This window comes from Typha latifolia, chromosome 8 (assembly GCF_019914945.1).
Source record: "Typha latifolia isolate L0001 chromosome 8, TyphaL0001v2, whole genome shotgun sequence".
NCBI lineage: Eukaryota > Viridiplantae > Streptophyta > Magnoliopsida > Poales > Typhaceae > Typha > Typha latifolia.
The window spans coordinates 4,529,127-4,549,506 of record NC_133093.1 but is presented as its reverse complement, the minus strand read 5'-3'; the positions used below and the strand labels follow the sequence as shown (position 1 = coordinate 4,549,506).

General features: G+C 41.2%; 1 pseudogene; it reads left to right on the top strand.

Annotated features, from left to right (window-relative positions):
- The first annotated feature begins 13,313 nt into the window (after positions 1-13,313).
- Positions 13,314-20,380, top strand: part of LOC140793723 (uncharacterized) — a 51,280-nt pseudogene continuing 44,213 nt past the window's right edge.

Below are 20,380 nucleotides of genomic sequence, written 5' to 3'. Positions count from 1 at the left end.
ATTAATGCAAATAGATTATTTAGACATTAATTATTTTATTAATAATATATATTTATCAATATGATTGTTATTAATTATAATTAGTATAATTAATGATTAATTATCTTATAAGCTATTACTTTTAAATATAGGTAATACTTATATTTATTTATCTATTTATATTTCTATTAGATTAATAGATAGATTTGTAAATTATAGTCATTAGATTTATAGAGGTATACTAATACTCTTATGATATACATTTTAAGCAATTCTAATAATTTATTATATATTATTATTTTGTAACAAATGAAATACTAGGCTTATTTATTTATTTATTATTTTATAAAGTAAAGACTATATAGTCCCTAATTATTCAAGATAGAGTGAGAACCACAACTTAGTTATAATTAGTTTTTTTATCTATATTTATAAGTTTATTTATAATATAAGTATATATATAATTATATATTTAGCCTTTTATTTTATTTTATAATGTCATTCCTAGACTATTTTATCTAAAAGGAGCAACCATTTTATTTTTAATTCATATCTGACCTTTTATAATAATAGTATATTCTTAACATTAGACATTTATTTATAATGTAAATCTAACTAGCTATAAAGATAAGTAGAAAATCTAAAACTTAATAAATCATCATATTTTACATGAACAGATTTTAATTAGATAAATGACTAATTTCATGTTACCTAAATATTTTTAAATTTCGAACCCCTTATGTGAGACCCCGTGGATCCTGTTAGCGATGTTTGACCATTGATTGGCGGACTTGAGGGATACATGTTTTGTATATTCTGATCAAACTATGAGTAGTCTTATCCCCTATACGCTTTTATCAAATTAGAATATATTATATAATTATGTATATGTATGTTTTTGCCTCTAGCATGATTATATGATCTTATCTAGAGATGATTTTAATTGAGCATATTTTATCATACATTCGATTAGATTGATCTTGGATATAAGTATCCTGGTGATATATAGAGATTATTAGAGATGATCTCTAGCATGAGTATACATGTGATAGATTGGTATGGGGATGCATGTGTTAGATATATGATTGGAGACTAGATTGCGACCTCCGCTATCCCTTGACAATCAAAGTATTGTTCAACTTGAAATATCCAATCCATAACTACCTTAGAATTTAGGAAAGTCTAAGTGTGCAGTTCTCCCCTGAATAGCATTGTCGGACTCACGAAAGATCATTGGTTCAAGTCTAAACCTTTGTGCATGTTGATCTCCTTCTCTAAATCCTCGAGCACGTCCATCACTATCTCCGAAGGGATCAACCTCATCCTCAAAGTGTCAATCCTCCTTATTGACGAAAAGCACCGGTGCCTCACACCTCTCGGGTTCCACCACCGTTTGTTTTAGGTTTTGTATTGGAGGTGGGGGATGATGTGTGGGCATAGGTAAGAGGGGATCATTGACACTAACATGTCGCACCTGGACCTGTGGGGTATCGGATCGGTGTGGATCCACCGCTGGTCCTTCTTGAGGTACCGATCTTCGTCGAGGAGATGACGAAGCCAATCAATTCATGACATATTCTTTTAGATCAATGTGATACTTTTGTATTGCATCAACTCTATGCAGCAATGTTTGGAAAATGCCCCCTAAGTTCATCCGCTAAGCCTATGTTCACACCCATGGACGTTGGTTGACTTGGTCTTACCGTGGTCGCTCCAAAGGAATCGGCCTCACGATTAGAGTTATCGTGCGTTGAGTCTTCCCTTGTCGGTGTGCTCTCCATTGGTCTCCTTATTGATGTCATCTTTATTGTTTCAACCATTAATGGAGGTATGAGGTTCGTCTAGCCCTAATACCAAATTGATGGGTTCTTGTACTAAAAGATAGGTTATGGAACGATTCCTTCAAGATCTAGATTTATTACTGGAATCAGTTCGTGCAATCGTGGAAAAATATTCATCAAATATTCAAACTACAACTTCGAACTGCAATTGGGACAAAAACATGAAAGAACGCGGGTGATGGGTGGAGTGAATGTTAGGGTTATGGAGGATTATGGAGATGAAGGTGGATGATGGCTGTGGTTAATGGATATAGACGAAGGGGAAGAAGTGGTTGAGATCCCAAAGAAAGGGGAGGAATCGACAGATGAGGGAGATTAGAAGTTAGGAGAGACCTTGCCAATGGTAGAGGTGGAAGGATGGTGAAGAGGGAGGAGGGAGATTAGAGTACAGAGAATAGAGAGAAGATAGGAGGCAAGAAATTAATAATCCAATAACATAATGAATTTGGCTGCCATCCACATATATATAAAGGCTAGCCAACAAGTTCTAAAACAATAAGTAACCTTAAATCTAGAGGATTCCCGCCGATCACATTCGAATGCGCCTGATCGCGTTCGAACGCACAAAAAGCATACTCTGTATGTGCGAACGCGATGTAGGCGTTCAAACACAGCCGACTGCATTCGAACGCGCAATACACGTTCTCTATATTTGCGAACTTGATGCAGGCGTTCAGAAGGGCATTCGAACGCGACCCCTCCTGCGTTCAAACACGACCTACAAAAATTTTATTTTAATAAAAATAAATAACTAATGCAATAAGAAAAAATCCTAATTAAATGTATCACGTATAGGTAGGCTTTCTGATTAGAGGAGAGATCTTTCCTTACCAAGAGGAGCCATTCATCTAAGCGATGGAGGGTGGCACTAAGCCAGAGGCCAAGGCGGCTAGCGAACCAAACTGCCCTTGCATGGTAGCTCCCGAGAAGAATATGCTCAACAGTCTCGTCATCCTCCTTGTAGATAGGGCATAAACTCTCTATAAGGGGTATTCGCTTGTGTAGTAGTTCACAAGTAAGCTGCCATTGATACATCACCAAATAAAGGTCTTGACCCGGGGAATAGCACTTCCCTTCCAGATGTCTCTCTAGAGGCCTCTCAAGTTCACGTTTGATGAGGAGCTGATGCCATCCCCTTCCGATAGGAACTTGTAATTCGACTTTGCACTGAATTCCCCTGAAGGGTCACCGGTCCAAATGAGTTTGTCAGCCGAAGGAGAGGAGCTGGAGTAGATGCGATTCTAAGGATTCTATTCGCTATTGTAGTAGAGAAAAGAGTTCGGATCTGCTGGGTGTTCTAGCCATGATCGTGTATTAGGTTGCTAACCTAGGAGATATTCTCTGGTAGGTTAATGTCATCGAGGTCTAGCTCTTGTACCAAGGGTCTTCCTGTATAGAGATAGAGTCCCCTCTGCCTATGGACCAGCATAATTTGCTTCCAACTAGATCCCTAGCTTTGACAATAGCTTGCCACACCCAGGAAGACTTCCCTTTCACCTTGGCTTTCCAAAATGACGTATTGGGTTATAATACTTTCGGAGCCATAGCCCAAGTACTTGTAGGATTTTTCATCAGTTTCCAAATCAGCTTAAGCTATTAGAGCTTCATTCATAGCTTGCAGTTGACGAACCCCTAGTCCGTCGTTCAGAAAGGGGCCTGCAAAGTAGACGCCAAGCTTTTAGGTAGAGATGTTTTTTTGCCATCGTAATATCCCCACTAGAAATCCCTCATCAACCTGTTGAGCTCCATGATGATCCTCTTCGGAAGGATGGTAGTAGCCATGAAGTATATTGGAAGGGAGCTAAGGACCGATTTGATCAGGACAAGTCTACCAGGCTTTAGTATAAGGTGGCAATTTCAGGCTAAAGAGAATAGCTGACTTGTCAAAGTTTATCTCTTGGCTAGAGAGGTTGTTGTAGGCTTTTATGGCTTCTTTAAGGTTTCTAGCTTCTTCCTCAGTGACAGCACCAAACAATAGGAGATCATCTGCAAACATGAGATGGGTGAGGTATGGAGCTCCTCTTGCCAGCCTGATACCCCTAATGCCAAGGTTGCTTTGCTCCTCCAAGAGAATTATGGATAGGATATTGGAGCCAAGAATAAATAGATAGGGACTTAGAGGGCACCCTTGTCGCAATCCTCTAGTGGGGTTAAAAAAACCATTCGATTGGCCATTGATTTCCATCGTGAGTGAAGAGGAGGTTATGCATGTGAGGACGCGGTCAGCAAACATGTCCGAAAAACCATAGATTCTGAGGTAGTCCCTAAGGAAGGTCCATTCCATGTGGTCGAAAGCCTTGGAGAGTTCAGCTTTGATCAGGAACTCGCCTCGCCTGCATTTTGAGATTTTCAGGTGCTCAATCATCTCCTGTGCGATGATTTGGTTATCAAGGATTTGCCGACCAGGATGAAGGCATTCTAGGCTGGTTCTATAAGATTGTGGAGCATTGGTTTCATTCTGGTTGCCAAGAGCTTCAAGATTATCTTGTAGCTTTTGTTACAGAAGCTTATTGGTCGGAAGTCTGAGACGCAAGCCGGAGAGTCCTTCTTTGGAATGAGGATGATACTGGTTTTGTTAAGAGCCTTGTCGAGGGTCCCTGAGGTAAAGAAGGACCTCACTTCAGCGCAGACTATTGGCTTTAGCTTTGCCCATAATAGATGATAGAAGCATGTAGTTAGACATTGGGCAATGGATCCAATCTCATTGTCAGAAGGGGGTCACTAGCATCATCTTTAGAGATCGTTGGAAAAGATACGCTTCTTAGCCTTTCACATTTTTGAATAGATGGAGGGTTGGACAAGGTGAAGAGAGTCTTAAAATGTATGAGGAAGGCTTCTCTGATCTCTTTCGAGTCTTGAGTCCAATTGTTATCCTAGACTTTGAGTTGGGAGATATGGTTCTTCCTCTTCCTAGCAGTTGCAGTGGCATGAAAAACTTGCTGTTTCTATCCCTCCACTGAAGCCATTTGACCTTGCTTCGTTGATGCCAGTAGATCTCCTCTTGAAGGAGGAGGCGCTCATGCTGGCTTCTCAAGCTTGCCTCCTTAACCCAATTTGAGTCATAGGTGGATTGGGTTTGGATTTGAAGGATTTCTTTTTCCAGGTTTTTTAGCTTCTCTTTGATATTACCAGCGTGAGCCTTGGCCCAACCTTTGATTCTTCTTATGAGAAATGCACCGTGATAAGGAATAGTCAGGGCCGTAGGAGCTGCTCTAGGTGTTCTTACAGTAGGGCATAAATGAACCAAGGGTAGTCCAATTCTCGAACCTGAATTTGTCTGGCGTTCTTCTAGCAACTAGGGCAGTGTTGAGGAGCAATGAGTTGTGGTCACTATATATGGTAGGCAAGTGGAGTACATGCGCTTGGGGGAAGAGAGTGCACCAAATAGGGGAGGCCAGAGCTCTGTCAAGTCACTCCCTGATAAGGCTACAAGGCACTCTTTTATTGGACCATGTGAACGCCGGTCCAACATAGCCTAGATCCACCAAGCCAGTAGTTGATCAATATGCACAAAGGTTCAGATCTAAACCAAGGGTCTTTCGCGAACTCGACAATGCTATTCAGGGGAGAACCGCATGCTTAGACTTTCCAAAATTTCAAGGCGGTGATCCAACGGATTGGGTGTTTCAAGTTGAACAATACTTGGATTATCAAGGGATAGCGGAGAGCACAAAAGTCCAGATGGCAAGCTTTCACCTCCAAGGAATGGCATTGCATCTGTATAGATCGGTTATTCGTGGTAGAGGATTTATCGGTTGGGCTGATTTTAGTAGGAGGATTATATGTAGATTTAGGATAGCGACATATGAAGATTTTGCTGCCACATTAAGCAAGATAGTTCAAAGGACGACCGTATTGGAGTACCAAATAGAATTTGAAAAAGTTAGTAATCGTTGTGAGCTACCTTGGCCCGAATCGACATTGATGAGCATATTTATTTCAGAGCTGCGAGAGAAGATACAGGTGGATGTTCGTGCTCTATGTCCTACCACTCTTGAGGAGGCCTTTGAGAAGGTTGTGAGGATGGAGCAAAAGCATAAGGCTCTCAAGATGACAGCAAAAATAAGTTGGGACAACCGAGATCGGCGGTTTGTACTTAGAATGCCGGTTGGAAATTCTATAAAATCAAAGGCAGCGGCTGCTAGTACTAGACCATGACCACCTTTGAGACCTTTTTTCGATGTTAGAGGAGGCACAAGACCCCCCTGTTCGAACTCTCACACCTGCCTAGGTAGAGGAGCGAAGAGCGAAGGGCCTTTGCTTTCGATGTGATGAATGTTTCGCCCCTGGTCATCGGTGTTCCAAATCGATCGGGAGTGTGATGCTCATTGATGGTTTCGAGGAGGATGATGAGGTTGCTGATGATGGAGAGTATCCATAGGAGGTCCATGAGGAGGCCATTGAAGAGGAAGGTATCCGAGCTGAAATATTGATGCATGCATATTCGGGTACTTTCGCGTCGAGGACGTTACGGGTGGATAGACTCGTTAGAAAGCATTGTGTGCACATCCTCATCGATTCCGAGAGTACACACAACTTTCTAGATGAGAGATTAGTAAGGAGATTGGGTTTGGATACCGAACTGACCATGGGGTTTGACGTTGCTATTGGAGACGGAACGAAGCTTAAGACGGAGAGTTTGTGTCGCTGGGTCGATATACGGGTGCAAGGACACGACATCATTGTAGACTTGTTTCCGTTGGCGCTGCGAGGAGCGAACATTGTCCTAGGCACTCAGTGGTTACAAAGCTTGGGATCCGACATATTTGATTTTCGGAGCATGTGGATAAAATTTAAACAAGGAAACAAACATGTGCAGCTTGATGGTGCTCAATCTTCGTTGATTCTTATGATGTAGCCTATGCTGGGGCTGCCTTGTGTGTATGATTTGGCATATCTTCTTTAGTTAGGTCTAGTAGGAGATAAGCCTCAAACGAGTTCAGGTACTACCATTGAATTGTCTAATTTATTAGATAACTTTTCGGGACTATTTGAGGAGCCACAAGAGTTGCCACCGAGGCGAACGGCGGACCACCGCATAGAGATTGTGCCTGGGACTGCACTGATGAATGTGAGGCCATATTGGTATCCACATGTGCAAAAAAAGTTATTTCCAAGATGGTAGCCGAGATGTTGGAGCAAGCCCTCATTCAACTAAATCATAGCTCATACTCATCCCCCGTGTTATTGGTGCGAAAAAAGGACGGGGCATGACATTTTTGTGTTGACTATCGGGCACTAAACGCTATTACCATCAAGGATCGGTATTTTATTCCGATTATAGATGAGCTACTGGATAAGCTTGCAGGGGTGACCATATTCAGTAAGCTTGACTTGAGGGCCGGGTATCATCAAATTAGAGTTCACCCGACGGGTGCACAAAACTGCATTTCAGACTCCGACGAGCATTACGAGTTTCGGGTGATGCCTTTTGGTCTCACCAATGCTCCAACTACCTTTCAAGCCTCATGAATGATATATTTCGGCCTCTATATGTCTTGGTATTTTTTGACGATATTTTGGTGTATAGTAGGACTGAATTGGAGCATTGGCAGTATTTGGAGGATGTGCTGAATTTGTTGAAGCAAAACCAATTGAAGATCAAGAAGTCCAAGTGCCTATAGGGAGTACCACAAGTGGAGTATTTATGCCACATCATTTCAGCGGATGGTGTAGCGGCAGATCCTCAAAAGGTTGCATGCACGACCGCTTAGCCTATTCTTACTACTACCACCGGATTGCGAGGATTTTTGGGGCTAACCGGATATTATCGCTGCTTCATCACCTGATATGGCAAGATCGCTGCTCCTCTCACTTGCTTATTGAAGAAGGACTCTTTTAGATGGACGGATGAAGCTACTACAGCCTTTAAAAAACTGAAAATAGCAATGACGACGACGCCCGTTCTAGCGCTACCGTCCTTCACCAAAGAGTTCATTGTGGAATGTGATGTGTCGGGAGTTGGCATAGGAGCTGTACTAATGCAAAGAAGACATCCCATAGCCTTTGTTAATAAGGCTTTGTCATAAAAATCTCAGCAATTATCGACTTATGAGAGAGAGATGTTGGTAATTTTGCATGCAGTGACAAAGTGGAGGCCTTATTTGATCGGTAAGCGATTCATTATATGAACCGATCAAAGGAGCCTTCCATATTTTATGGGACATCGTATTCACACTCCGGCACAGCAGAGATGGGTCACAAAATTGCTGGGGTATGATTATGAAATCCAATACAATAAGGGAATGGAAAATAGAGCGGCAGATGCACTATCACGCCAACCCAATATCGTCGAGCTCGCAGCATATTCTTCTTCTACTTTTCCCTTCCTTGACGAGCTAAGGTATGCATGTACATCTTACCCAGATATTTGAGATTGTTGCAGGAGGTGTTGGATGATCCGAAGCATGATGTAGGACAACGTCTTGATTGTAGAGTTGAGAAGAAAAAGTAGGGAGAAATAATCGAACGCAATCCATCAATCGGGGTGTCAGAATCCACCGAAGTTGGAATCCACCAACAAACACTCAATAGGCAAAAGCTCTCAAAATATTCATTAACCCATAGAAGATGATTACAAGCCTTTATATAGGCAAAATAAAGTAAAGATAAAAGACGAAAATAGCCATAGAAGGTGACTAGTCACAACCCTCATTAAGCCAAAAGGCCACGGGTGCAGCCCTTTTGTGCTTACGAGAATACACGTGACGGAAAGTGGTGTCCCCACCAACTCTCCCGGGGTGGAAGAAACTCGACCCAGTCGAGTGGCTCTAATAGTACTCCAAAATGTCAGGGTCAAGCTGTTGTAACTCCTCGCGAGTGATTCACGTACAATTAGACTTTGGTCGCCCATGCCATCGAACGAGAAAACGGTGAACCCCTCCTTCTGCAGTAGATGTTATTTGATCATCTAAAATAGCGTTTATCTTTTCTTGTGATGTGGATGGGAAAAGAGAAGTGGTAGGTGGACAGTAGGGATGTTTGGAAGGGTAGTAGATGTAGCATAGGGTTTCATAGGGATATGCATAGGTGGATGGTAGACTGCTAGATCCTCAATATTAAAAGTACAACTAATGCCATAATCAGGGGGAATATCAATGACATAAGCGTTAGCACCGACACGTTTCAGAACTTGGAAAGGTCTTGCACTACGGGAATGCAACTTCCGAACAGCTCCCAAAGGGAATCGTTCAGGTCTGAGACGAATCATAACATGATCTCCAACATCGAACTCCTTGGCACGTTTGTGCAAGTCAGCATGTATTTTATACTGGTGATTACTCACCTCAATCCGCTTAGTGATCTCTTGATGCAAAGAATGAACATGATGTGCAAATGCTTTGGCAGATTCAGAGACTCTAGAATGAGATGACATAGGCAACAAATCTAGAGGTTTGCGTGCTTTAAAATTATGAAGAACTTCAAATGGGCTCATGCGAATAGACTTATTAATGGAGTTATTATATACAAATTGGGCTATAGGAAGAATGGCATCCCAATTTTTGTTATGATTACCCACGAGACAGTGCAAAAGATTTCCAAGACTATGTACAATTAATGACCTCGGTTTGACCATCGGTTTGAGGCTAAAGAGGAGGAAGATGACGATGGGTTTGGATTGGGTTGTAGGTAAACGGGTCGATTTTGGGTAGGTTTCTACCAATTCACTAAGGCCAAAATATGGGCTAGGTTAGGCTGGTGGGCTTAGTTGGTTAGTGGTCTTTGGGTTTTGGAATGAGGAGAGGTTTAGGCTAGTGGGTTAATGGGATTAGGTTTTGGGTTGGTTGGGATTAGATTAGGAAAGTAGATAAGATAGGTATTTATCTTAAAATTAGGGGAACTAATTTTTAAAAATTGTGGAAACTAACCCCTAAAATTGTGGAAACCAAGCCCTAAAATTATGGAAATCAATCCCAAAATTATAGAAACTAATTTTCTAAAATTAAGGAAAGGTAAATAAGAAAAAGAAGAAAAAAAATTATCTTCTAAAATTAATTTCAAAATTTTTGAAATTCAATATTAAAGATAAAGATGAAACAAATAAACTGAATTTCGAAATTATTTTTTTTCTCTCTTTTTTTTTCAAAGAGCTCTTTTTCCTTTTTTCTCTCTTTTTTTTCAGAGAGCCCTTTTTTTTCTCTCTCTCTTTTTTTAAGAGAGCTTTTTTTTTAATCTAAAATGGGGAAAGAAAATCTATTGAATAAAGCTTACTTGTGATTATCTCCTTGTGTGGAGATTTGGTGATAGTAATGGTTTATTGTTTTCCTCCTTGAGGGTGATCTCCTCACATAACTCGGATCCGGATCCTAATTTTATCGGGCGATGGATCTCGTAGCGATCTAGTGTTTGTGGAGCGATTGATTTGACAAAGAAAAGATGAGGCGCTGCATAGAATCCAGGCGGTGGAGCGTCTATAAACTAGGAAACAATTTGCTTTAATAAACTAGGAAAAGATGACAATGTCTTGATTGTAGAGTTGAGAAGAAAAAATAGGGAGAAATAATTAAACCCGTGGAATCCACCAATTGGGGTGTCGAAATCCACCAACAAACACTCAATAGGCAAAAGCTCTCAAAATATTCATTAACCCATAAAAGATGATTACAAGCCTTTATATAGGCATAATAAAGTAAAAGACAAAAGATGAAAATAACCCTAGAAGGTGACTAGTCACAACCCTCTTTAAGCCAAAGGGCCACGGGTGCAGCCCTTTTGTGCTTACGAGAGTACACATGACAAAAAGTAGTGTCCCTACTAGAGCGCCATCAAGAGTTGGAGAATCGAGGCGGTTTGCTGCTGAACCGCAGTTGCATTCGGGTGCTTACAAATGATGGATTGCGGCAGAAATTATTGAAGCACTTCCACCAAACTCCAGAGGCTGGTAATGAGGGTGTCTTGAGAACGTATAGGAGGATATCTCAAAGTTGCACATGGCCAGGATTGAGATTAGATGTGAGGAGTTTTGTCCGTGCTTGTGAAGTCTGTCAAAGGGCTAAGGCAACCATATTAAAACTAGCTGAATTACTTCAGCCTTTACCTATACCATACCATGTTTGGGAAGAAATTTCTATGGACTTTCTAGAGAGTCTTCCGCTGGTACGTGATTATTCTGTTATCTTTGTGGTGGTTGACAAATTAAGCAAGTATGCACACTTTTCAGCATTGTCACATTTGTTTTCAACCAAGTCGGTGGCTGAAATTTTTGTGAGAGATGTTGCTCGGTTATATGGCATGCCACACTCGATTGTCTCGAATCGTAATCGTGTATTTATGAGCGACTTCTGGATGGAGTTTTTCAGATTGCAAGGGACTCGTTTGAACTTCCATTCGGCCTACCATTCATAGACGGACGGCCAAACTGAGGTGGTCAATCGAGGCATTGAGCAATACTTGAGATGCTTTGTTGGAGAGATGTCGAGACGATAGTTGGAGTTCTTACTATAGGCGGAGTAGTCTTACAACAGCACCTACCATAGCAGCATTGATATAACTCCATTTGAGGTGGTGTATGGACTCAGGGCTCCGACATTACGCGCTTATTATCCAGTGGCATTTGCAGATCGGACGGAGATGGACTTAGCTTTGATGGATAGAGACGCCATATTGAGGAGGTTGCGTGCACATCTTAAACTTGCTCAAAACTGCATGAAGCAAGTTTATGATCGTAGCCCTAGGATGTAGGAGTTCGACATCGGCAGTTTGGTGTTTTTGAGGGTGAAACTGTATCGACAGGTGACTTTGCGTTCGATACGTAACCAAAAGTTAGCTCATCGCTACTTTGGTCCATTTTGGGTGTTAGAGCATATTGGTCCGGTTGCATATCATTTGGAGTTGCCGGAGGAGTCGAAAGTGCATCCTGTCTTCCATGTTTCATTACCAAGGGAGAGCGGATTGGAGATCATGAGATCGTTGGATCAGTTCTATCAGAGCCATTGGAGGAGATAGAGATTGTAGAGCTAGCTCAAGTAATTGCTAGGCGCCGACGACGACATGGTACCGGATTGGAGATGGAGATTCTAGTAGAGTGGCTTGGCAAGCCATCCGATGAGGCAACATGGGAGTTGGAGACTAATATCTTGGAGTGTTTTCCCGACTTTTCACCTTGAGGGCAAGGTGGGGGAAGCGTGGTGGGCCGATATATTTAGTTAGGATCTCTTCTTATTGCATTAGTTATTTATTTTTATTAAAATAAAATTATTGTAGGTCGCGTTCGAGCGCAGGAGGTGTCATATTCGAACACCCTTGCGAACACCTAATTTAGGTTCACAAATATAGAGAACGCATAATGCGCATTCGAATGCGGTCGAGCGAGTTCGAACGCCGACATTCAAACACCTGTATTGCGTTGGCACATACAGAGAATGTCTTTTGTGCGTTCGAATGCGATCGGTGGGAATCCTCTAGAATTAGGGTTACTTATTATTTTAGGACTTGTTGGCTAGCCTTTATATATATTTGGATGGCAGCCAAATTTATTATGCTATTGGAGTATTGATTTCTTGCCTTTTTATCATCTTTCTACCCTAATCTCCCTCCTTCCTCTTCACCATCCTTCCACCTCTACTGTTGGCAAGGTTTCTCCTAACTTCTAATCTCCCTCGACTGTCAAGCCACCCCTCTTCTTTGGGATCTCGACCACTTCGTTCCCTTCATCTATATCCCTTAATCACATCCACCATCCATCTTCATCTCCATAATCATCCATGACCCTAACATCCACTTCATCCGTCACCACCACCATCACCCACGTTATTCCATGTTTTTGTCCTAGTTGCAGTTCGAATATGTGAAGGACATAAATACGAAAGTTGTAGAGCAGGAAGTTATGAATTTAATTCACTTGGTTTTATAATTTTCTGACTATATAAGAATATTTGGAGAATAATTTTCCACGGTTGTACGGACTATTTTCTGTAACCTATCTTTTGGTACAAGAACCTATCAATTTGGTATCAGAGCCTATCTTTTGGTACCATAACCCATCAACCTAGCCCATTTGGAGGAGTCGAGGCCCTCCGAGGCCACCGAAACCCCTATCCTTGTCACAAGCTTAAGGGCAATAGAGGAGGACAAGTACTTCAGTGGCAAGCCATGTAGCTGAACCCAGAATTCATTTGAGTTGAACAACCCAACTCTCAACCGGAGTGTCAAGCTTTAAACTGGTTAAGGACGAAGGGGTCCCGGTTGAATGACTAGGGTGCTCCAAGCTATGTTTTCTACCGATCGCTTTCCATAGTGAAAACCATTAGGAAGACTTGCTTACCCACTTCAATGAACTCGACTAGGCTCTTAAGGTTCCAGGCTTTGGACATGGAAGATTTGAGTCCTTGGGGGTTGTACATCCTATCATTGATTAGCTTGCTCACTAGACATAAGTTAGGATTTTTGCTAGGGACAATATTCTCTTTTAGGAGGGGGATTGTTTCTTCCATATTAGATTTAGAAAGGAGTGCAACATATTGGTGGAGAAGGGCTTCCTCCTTCTCTGTGGCCATGAGAGGCAATAGGGGAAGACACTGGCTCAAGCGAGCACAAGTCGTCCAAACAAGGAGGAGAATAGAGCTGGAGGGAAATGGGGAGGGCGACCAGGGTGGTAAGAGAGCTGGGAAGGATGACAGGAGACTAGGGGAGGTAGGGGAAGGCCGGGGTCATCGGAGGGACGCACTCACAGGGTGGGGATATCTGGGATTGTCAGAGGGAAGCACTCAGAATGGAAATTGTAATTAGATGATCCTAAACATCAACATTACCCCCACCAATTTCTAACCTGTGCCTAAAAATTTCTTTAGTTTAACCAATAATTTTCACATCTGAACGTACTTTTCCCCTTCTTACTATCAATGCTGATCAGTAAATGAATATGATCGAATCCAAACTTAGGCATAATTTTAATAGTGTATAATGGATATAGTTCCTCCCACTCAGTAGAAGTAAATATTCTGTCCAACAAAGCCAACACTGGAAATTCCCTCATGTTGGACCAAGTGAACTTCCACTCATCATCAATTCTCTAACTTTTAGTTTAAATAGAACAAGATTGAATTCCTCCTTTCCTTCTCACTTTTAGGTTTCCCTTTTTATTATAATTATGTCTTATGAAATTGAATCTCCCCCACAATCCAAACCCCATACCAGCTCTTTTTATTCTCAATCAGCTCTTCCTAGAACTTCTCCCTAGCCCCTCTATCTTTGAAATCCTGATGCGAACTGGGTCAGGTCTGATCACATCATGAGGACATTATGTTTGATGGATTGAGTTTATCAATCTTTTAATTAATTCATGATGTAAGCCCTTAAGACAAGTCTAGTTAAGTCATGTAAGTCCATAAGGCAAGTCCAATTAAGTCATGTAAGCCCATAAGATAAGTCTAATTAAGTCATGTAAGTCTTTAAGACAAGTCCAATTAGGTCATGTAAATCTTTAAAACAAATCCTAAATTGAGTTATGTAAGCCTTTAAGGCTAGTCCTAGTAGGACTTATTGTACCCGACTTCTCTATATATAGGGATTGAGTTTTTTTGTTTAATAATCTAAGTATCCAATGAAGAATTAAGAATTATGTTGTAGCCCTAAACTATCTTAGGAGTAAGAGTAAGATAATCTAGTAGTAGAAGTTAATTAATCATAGCAGTTTATTTTTCTAGGAGTAGATCTAACTTCGAACCTTAATTTTACCTCCAAATTCTAGCCACTATCACCTCCACAAGCCACCCTACCTTACGGCTGCCCATCACCACCTTTGGTCGTTCGCTACCTTCTGACAACCATCGCAACGTCGGATATTTTCACTTTTATCCCGTTCCGACCTTCCTTCACTATTTATTTTGAATTTTTTACTTTAATCTCAGATTTACGTGAAACTAAAGTCATTAGATTTGTAACTCGTGATGCTACCACTCATAAAAATCTCATTACTTTCTTACATCTAGATCGGTCCAGGTTTGGTTCATAATAGTGGTGTTAGAGCCACTATTTTTCGGTTATTGGTGAACACACGATCTAAGACAAATCCGAGGGAGATCGCTGCCATGGAGGACTAAGAACTCATCTCTCTACTAACTATGTTTTCCCCAGCGCCACCACCACCACCACCAGCCACCGTCAATGACGACTTATCGGTAGAGGCAAAGGCATTATTCAAAGAACTTTCGGCCAATTTGAAGAAGATGCAAACCTCCCTCAAGGACTTGATTCAAGCTTTGACGACAAGTATCTTAACCCAACACCACTACCTCCACCTTCAAGAACTAATAATGGTGAAACCATGGAGACCATCCAAATCGCTACAACCACCTCTCCTCCAGCCATGTGGAGCACCCTCCATCCGTACAAACCGAGCCCTCCACTACAACAACACTAGAGCAGCCCCCGGTGACAGCCGCGATGCCATCTTCCCCATGTACGATGGAAGGCAGGGCCAAAAATCCTAGCTTTCCATCGGCGGTGATCTAGGCCCTATCAGCCCAAACCATTATGACCAGCCACTTCTTTGGACCTTCTGCACTCAAGTCATGACCTAAACTACATGTGCTAAGACCCTGGCTCGAATCAATCGTGGCTAGCATTTAGGCCTGAGCCACCCGCGGCTAGGGTAGACTATGGCTCAAACAAGTAGGCCCTAGAGTAGAAACTATCGTAGGGCCCTCCATATGGTAGACAATATCCACACGAAGATCGAGGACATGCAATTTGAGAGCGACAGAATGTCTGGAAACCATCATCGATACCTTGAGGACACGATGGCCGAAAGCATGGTGAATTGATACGAACCGAATCAGGTTGGATCACATTATGAGGACATTAGGCTCGATAGATTGAGTCTATCTAATTCATGATGTAAGCCCTTAAGGTAAGTTTAGGTAAGTCATGTAAGCTTCTAAGGCAAGTCCAATTAATTTAAGTAAGCTCTTAAGACAAGTCTTCTTAACTTAAGTAAGTCTTTAAGGCAAGTCTAATTAAGTCATGTAAGCATTTAAAACAAATCCTAATTCGAGTTGTATAAGCCTTTAAGGCTAGTCCCAGTATGACTAATTCTACCCAACCTCTATATATAGAGGGGTTATACTCCTTTTTTTTAATTATCCAAGTATCTAATGAAGAATTAAGAATTATGTTTTAGCTCTTGACTATCTTAGGAGTAAGAGTAAGATAATCTAAGAGTAAAAATAATTAATAATAGCAATTTATTTTCCTACCAATAGATCTAACTTCTAACCCTAATTCTACCTCGAACCCTAACCACCAGCACCTCCACAAGCACCCTACCTTATGGCCGCCCACCACCACCCTTGGTTATTTGCCACCCTCTGACGACCGCTGCAACGTCGAATATTTTCAATTTTTGTCCCATTTTGACCTTTTCTATTTTTAACTTTTCACCTCAACCTTAGATTTATGTGAAACTAAAGTCATTAGATCTCGTGAGGCTACCACCCATAAAAATTTCAACTTTTTTTATATCTAGATCGGTCCAGCTCTGGTTCGTAATATTGGTATTAGAGTCACCATTCCTCTGTCATTAGTGAAGACAAATTCAAGGGAGATCTCTGCCATGGAGGACTAATAACTCATCTCTATATTTACTGGGTCTTCTTTAGCACCACCACCACCACCAGCCACCATCGATGATGAGACACCGACATAGGCAAGAGTAATATTCAAAGAACTTTCAGCCAATTTGAAGGAGATGCAAACTTCCCTCAAGGACTCAATCCAAGCCTTGATATCTTGACTCTATGCTGCCACCGCTGTCGGCCACCGTGGAACAGCTGCCATCTCCACCTTCAAGCCCTTACAGTGGTGAAACTGCGGAGACCATCCAAATTGTGACAACCACCCCTCCTTCGGCCACGGTGAAGCACCTTCCATCCCTACAGACTAAGCCCTCCGCCGCAACCCTAAGCGACGCTCGAATTTACGTGAAACCAAAGATGTTAGATTAGTAAATCGTGAGGATACCACTTATAAAAATCTATACGTCTGGATTGGTCCAGATTTGGATCGTAACAGGCCCATAAACATTAGTGAATAGCCACATCTGACCTCCGTTCCTATTTTTCATAACTATAGAAATCTCCGCAATATCATTATTCATCCCCATTAATGCACACTTAGATAATCTAACAGATGGAAAGACAACCCCATTGGTAATTCTAGCTATAACAACCCAAAATTTTAAAAATAAATAAATAAATAATATATTATAGATAATTATTTAGATAACGAGGGATTTAGTTTTATTTTTTTAATTTTAGGATTTAGATTAAATTAAGTTAAGATTTTATTTATACTTTAGGCTTTAAATAAGAAAGAATATTAGATACCAAATTCAATTAGGAATTTCATATCTTTTATATATAAAAAAGGAAGACTTAGGAGAGAAAACCCTAGAGGAGAGTCAAAGAGAGAGAGGGAGGCGGCATTGTAGCAATAGTGCCGTGTCGTACCAAAGAGAGATGATAGATAATACAGAGAATGAAAAAAAAAAGAAAAAGAAAAGAAAGGGAGAACGAATAGTAGCAGAGAAAGAGGGACGAAAAGAGAAGAGAAAGAAACGGAGCATATAATACCAATATTATACCAAAGAGAGAGAATAGCGAGAAAAGAGAAGGACAGTGGTGGGCACATTGGAATCGGACAATGATTAGGATTAAGCAATTGAGGCGTTCATATTTTCCTAAATTTTTATTATTTTAAATAATATAGAGTTGATGAATTAAAAAGTATTTCTTTTTATTTATTTTTATCATGTCCAATTTTATGAGGTAAAAAGTTTTAATACGATGATGTCAATTATGCTACATGTATAAAAAAATTAAGAAATTTATTATTTTAAGAATTTTTATTGAAGAATTACAGATGTCACGATTATTTATTTGAATTTCCTATATTTTTACAATAAAAAGAAATTATGATGAAGGAATTTCGGATTTAAGAAAATATTTAATATTATATTTATTTCTAGAAAACAAGGGAGGGAATCTTTTTTGTCATATATTTTATTTAAATAAAATTTAGGAGATCTTTATAAAAAGAACGATTTTTTTTTAGTTGATATAAGGTGATACGACTCGGTCGGATTGGATCCACTCGGGTTCATTCGGATGAGCCTATTTATCTAGTTTATGTTTGGTTGAGAGAATAAGGCCTTTTGCCAATGGGCCATTCGAACGCTAGGGACCCGCATTCGAACACGATCGTTCGAATGCTTGCACGCGTTCGCAACGATAAAGAACGGTATTTGCACGTTCGAATACGATTGAGCACATTCGAAAGTACCACGGTGAAAATTATTGGTTTGTTAGGGTTTTAACTTATTTGGGTCCCTAGGATGGGCTTTTATAAATATGTGGAGGAAACCCTAATTGGAGTATGATCAGATAATTGAAATTGGCATTGTGCCTTTATCTCCTTCTCAACTGTCTTTAGCCATTGGCGCCCTCTCCCACCTCCCTTCTTTCATCGCCTAAGTCTTTGGTCGGCCTCCTTTAACTCGTAATCCCCCTCTTCGACAACAACTTATCCTCTTTCACACCAAGGAGTTAACATAGCACTTTATCTAGCCATTGGAGGGCTAACAAGCTAGGGTTTATTTGACCTTCAGCCACTGTTTGGTCGATATCTCAAGATTTGACCGTCCAAACCCTACAATCTTAGATTCGTTGGATAGCTCTTTTCAAGAGTGACAACATATCCAAAATTTAGGAAGATTCATCAGTTGGATTGTTTGCATATCCCTTAGAATGTTACGAGCCTAATCGAGTCCAGAACTATTTCGGATCGGATCAAGCTGGTTCGTAACAACTAGTATTAGAGCCAACGTTCCTCGGACCGTCGTGGCTACCACAAGATCGAATGCAGCAAAGCAAACAAGCGATCAAGGTTTGGAGATGGACTGCATGGCTCCGTTAAGATCTCCATCCCCAAAGAGCTCATGAGGACGGACAGAGGGCCCTCCTGATCTCACGCAAACCTTGGCGCACATGGCGCAAACATATCAAGGGACACCTAATCACCAAAAGGTGCTTCTGGCCTCATTCCACATTGAAGATGTAGCGGTGAGATAGTTTCAAGCAGCACATTGCGCACGCGCTTTCACCACTTGGGAGGAGTTTGCCGATGCACTTTGTATGCGTTTCAGACCCTCCGACTATGAGGACTTCCAAGCCACCTTGACGAAGCTAACCCAAAAGACCTCTGTAAGAGCCTATCAAGAGGAGTTCGAAAGATTAGTAATCCAGTTCACGAGTGGTCGGACTCAGCTCTCAAAAGCACTTTTATCTCGGGGCTTCATCATGATATCAAAGCTACTCGTCCTACCACCTTGCTAGAGGCCTTCTCAACGGCACAAATGATGGAGGAAAAGATATGAGAGTTGAAGGCAATACACTAACTAAAGTGGACCACATTGGAGTCGACAACCATGGAGCAAACGCCATTGAGCAACTCGAGACCGCTAGCCTTGGGTGTGCCATATTCAGGCCTCGGCCAAATCCAAGCAGGCTAGCCCCACCTCGATGAAGATGCCCAATCAATGAAGCAACTACATAAGGATTGGAAACCACCATGGACACCTTGAGGACAAAGTGGTTGGAAGCGTGGTGAAATGATACAACTCAGTCGGATTGGATCCACTCGCGACATTGTGTTCAATTGGGATGAGCCTATTTATCGAGTTTATATTTATTGAGAGAATAAGGCCTTTTGCCAAGGGGGCATTCGAATGCTAGGGACTCGCGTTCGAACGCGATTGTTCAAACACCTGCATGCATTCGCAATGATAGAGAACGGTATTTGTGCGTTCGAACGCACTGTGGCAAAAATTATTGGTTTGTTAGGGTTTTAACTTAGTTGTTGGTTTGTTAGGATTTTAACTTAGTTGTTTAGGTCCCTAGGGTGAGCCTCTGTAAATATGTGGAGAAAATCCTAATTGGAGTATGATTTGATAATTGAAATTGGCATTGTACTTTTATCTCCTTCTTAACTGTCTTTAGCCATTAGCGCCCTCTCCCACCTCCCTTCTTTCATCGCCCAAGTCTTTGATCGGCCTCCTTTAACTCCTAATCCCCCTCTTCTACAACAACTTCTATGTAACACCTGAACCCTAAACACGTGCATGACACGAGCCCACACAGCACGTGCGTAGCACCTGACCATTTAGTTAGTTATTAACAATCAAATAACCCTACTTGGGCCCCACACAGGCCACAACACATCATCAAGAGCTTTTCACAACTATATATACACAACGGTAGTATATACATAATTATACAAGTACAAAGTCATCTACTAAAATATAGGACAAGGATATAGACACACTTTGAATAATGTCCACTAATACATCGGATAAGATAACTCATCTGACATATAACACTAACCACACTTTACTCCTCACTCATCGGCAAGACCTCTAAGGGAGTATCCTGCTCCTCTCGTTCACTTGGGTTTTTGGAAAGGAGAAAACACAGGGAGTCATGAGCTAAAGGCTTAGTGTCAAATGCAATGGTGTATAAATTATGATAATTACTCAATAATCAGGTGAAATTCTCCGTATCACAGTC